Raw genomic sequence first — 3,813 nt, 5'->3', positions numbered from 1 at the left:
TTTTTAAAGAAGGACCTCAAATATGGGATTTTCAAGGCAATTATAGAAAAAAAAAAAATAAAGTAGAATAAAGAATAAAAGTAATAGTAGAAAAAAAAGAATTTCAATTTATTGATAACATATAAAAAAAAATATATATATATATATATATATAGCAAGCATAAATATGTAGACATAAAGTGACAAGTGTGATATAGTTTCACTGCATAGATGAAAACATCCATAGGTGGGCACCCACCTATGGATGTTTTCATCTATGCAGTGAAACAATTTTTTTCTAATATTACTTTATTCTTTTTTCTATAATTGCCTTGAAAATCCCATATTTGAGGTCCTACTTTAAAAATACATGTTTTAGGGGTGATGACAATTCACACACCAATTTCATGAGTCAAACCTTTTTCTAGAGCTGCACCTAGTTTTATTTATGTTAATTTGTACTCTCTTAGATAGTATAGGAGGTACGTAGGAGCTTTGCATATAGGAACCTTTAGAACATGATACCGTGGTGCAGAGTTCCTTATCATATGACAACCTTTGAAAATGATTGAATGCATTTATTAAAGATATATAGGAATCCAACACATTTCAGAGATCTACAGCTCCTTCTTCAAGAACAGCAATAAACAAATAAACATAATTTTTTAAAGAAGGACCTCAAATTTTCAAGGCAATTATAGAAAAAAGAATAAAGTAATATTAGAAAAAAAAGAATTTCAATGTATTGATAACATATAAAAAATATTTATATTAGCAAGCATAAATATGTAGACATAAAGTGACAAGTGTGATACAGTTTCACTGCACAGATGAAAACATCCATAGGTGGGCACCCATCTATGGATGTTTTCATCTATGCAGTGAAACTATTTTTTCTAATATTATTTTATTCTTTTTTCTATAATTGCCTTGAAAATCCCATATTTGAGATCCTTCTTTAAAAATACATGTTTTAGGGGTGATGACAATTCACACGCCAATTTCATGAGTCAAACCTTTTTCTAGAGCTGCACCTAGTTTTATTTATGTTAATTTGTACTACCTTAGAGAGTATAGGAGGTATGTAGGATCTTTGCATATAGGAACCTTTAGAACATTATACCGTGGTGCAAAGTTTCTTATCATATGACAACCTTTGAAAATGATCAAATGCATTTATTGAAGATCTACATGAATCCGACACATTTCAGAGATCTACAGCTCCTTCTTCAAGAACAGCAATAAACAAATAAACATAAAAAACTGATTGATGTGGTCACAGAGTAATAGTTGACCTAACTCAGCAGCATTTGTATATAAAGTGTATTTGTATATAAAGCTTGTGGCCAAAATGCAAAAATGCTTAATTTGTATGGCCATGTTGGTTTCCATTTTTTGTGTTTATAACCTGTTTTGTTTAAAACAAAAAAAAAAAAGCCGATTTCCATGACCAGCTCTTTTCCGGGTTTACTGTTGATTATTGTCTCTGAGTGGTATTCTCTTTTAAACATAAAGTGAGCTAAAATAACAGAAATAAGGACCTTTTGGTCTTTTATCATCTTTAGATCTCACGTACGTTTCTAAAACCTATACTCAGAAAACGAGCTTGTTCCGCAAAAGGACATGTTAGAAATTCTTTTTGTTAGAACTCTTTTTTTGTAAGCTCAACCTTTCATCTGTAATCTTGCACTTTTCCTCCCTTGTCCATTTCCCCGGGGATTCTCAGTAATCACACAAAATAATTCCTTGTCGCCAATTCCCAACTGTGCAATACTGAGAACATGGTATCTGAGCAATTCCCTTTGCGGAATCCTATTCAGAAACTGAACTAGATTACTCCCGCTGTTCTGGGTGTAGTTACAGACCAAGATATGCTCCTACCAAGTGGCCGGAGATTTCTCTGCTTGTACTGATGGAGCTGAAAGCCAGGAACCGCAGCAGGGCATCTGTTGTATGTTTGCCCACCAACTGCCAACGCAATTGTGTCCACGTCAGATTAATTCCCTTAGAAGTTACAGAAATGCTGGAAGAGACTTACAGAAAAAAAAAAGTCAGCAAGAGAAAAAGGGCATAACAAATGTTGCTGGATTTTATTGCACCACAACACACAAAGAAAATCATTTTTGAAGTTACAGAGGACTTGTCATGCATAATTGAAAATGATGCAAAACATATCATTCAATAATAAATAGCCTGAAATGATAGCTACTTAAAGTGGAGCTCTGGCCAAAAGCTTTGTTTTTCATTTAGATTTAGTGTTAGAATTGGATTCTTTGCAGGCTTTTTATTGCTGTCTGTGGATCCCATTATGTATGATCAAACCTAAAAAAATTATTGAGAAGAAGGGGCTGAGAATAGAGTAATTTGTTGGCTATGCTTCTCAATGAATCAGCCTTTGTCCATGCCAATCTGATTAAGCAAAGTTATGGAACTTCTTGGTAGTGTGAAGACTTGCCCAACTAATCACACTTGACACAAATTCCTATTGATTAAGGAAGCCCATCATAGTGATGGGCCTGTAGCAGAGTATTATAGGGGTGAACTTTCCACCATAGCCTGCTTCCTTAAGGTGTATCACCTAGTGATGTAGGGAGGGACTCCCTGCGGGGCTCTGAGCACTAGAGGGAACCCTGCAGAGAACTGACTTGCCATCCTGGGGAAGATACAGGATTCCCAAGAGGTTTGGGGCCATTTTGGCATATACAAAGTACACTATATTACCAAAAATATTGGGACGCCTGCCTTACATGCACATTAACTTTATCCTAGTCTTAATCCGCAGGGTTCAATATTGAGCTGGCCCAGCCTTTGCAGCTATAACAGCTTCAACTCTTCTGGGAAGGCTGTCCACAATGTTTAGAAGTGTGTCTATGGGAATGTTTGACCATCCTTCCAGAAATGCATTTGTGAGGTCATGCACTGATGTGGGCGAGTAGGCCTGGTTCACAGTCTCTGCTCCAATTCATCCCAAATGTGTTCTATGAGGTTGAAGTCAGGACTCTGTGCATGCCAGTCAAGTTCCTCCACCCCAAACTCACTCATTTATGTATTTATGGAACTTGCTTTGTCCACTGGTGCACAGTCATGCTGGAACAGGTAGAGGCCATCCCCAAACAGTTCCCACAATATTAGCAGCATGAGATTGTCAAAAAATGTCTTGGTATGCTGATGCCTTAAGAGTTCCCTTCACTGAAACTAAGGGGCCCAGCCCATCCCTGAAAAACAACCCCACACAATAATCCCTTCTCCACCAAATAAGTTGGACCAGTGCGCAAAACAAGGTCCATAAAGACATGGATGAGTGAGTTTGCGGTGGAAGAACTTGACTGGCGTGCACAGTCCTGATCTCAAACTGATAGAACAACTTTGGGATGAATTCGAGTGGAGACTGTGAGCCAGGCCTTCTTGTCCAACATCAGTGCCTGACCTCACAAATGCACTTCTGGAAGAATGGTCAAACATTCCCATAGACATTCCTAAACCTAGTGGACAGCCTTCCCAGAAGAGTTGAAGCTGTTATAACTGCAAAGGGTGGGCCAACTCAATATTGAACCCTACCAACTAAGACTGGGATGTCATTAAAGTTAATTTGCGTGTAAAGGCAGGCGTCCCAATGCTATTGGTAGTATAGTGTATAAAAAATACCTTGTACTGTGTCACACAAAAATTACTGCATGGGAAGTGAAGAGGGCAGCCGCCATCATGTGAGTACAGAGTCAGTTTCACGCGTCCACCCCTTCTAGGGACCGGGGCTGTTTCCCAGTGTGGCAAGAATTCATGGAATTAGAGTGAGACTGGGCGGCCATCAAGTGAGGCACAGGCCTCAAGCAAGAG

This window comes from Lithobates pipiens, unplaced genomic scaffold (genome assembly GCF_037356315.1).
Source record: "Lithobates pipiens isolate NorthernLeopardFrog02 unplaced genomic scaffold, aLitPip1_a1.2 Scaffold_23, whole genome shotgun sequence".
Lineage (NCBI taxonomy): Eukaryota > Metazoa > Chordata > Amphibia > Anura > Ranidae > Lithobates > Lithobates pipiens.
This window is presented reverse-complemented; position numbering follows the sequence as displayed.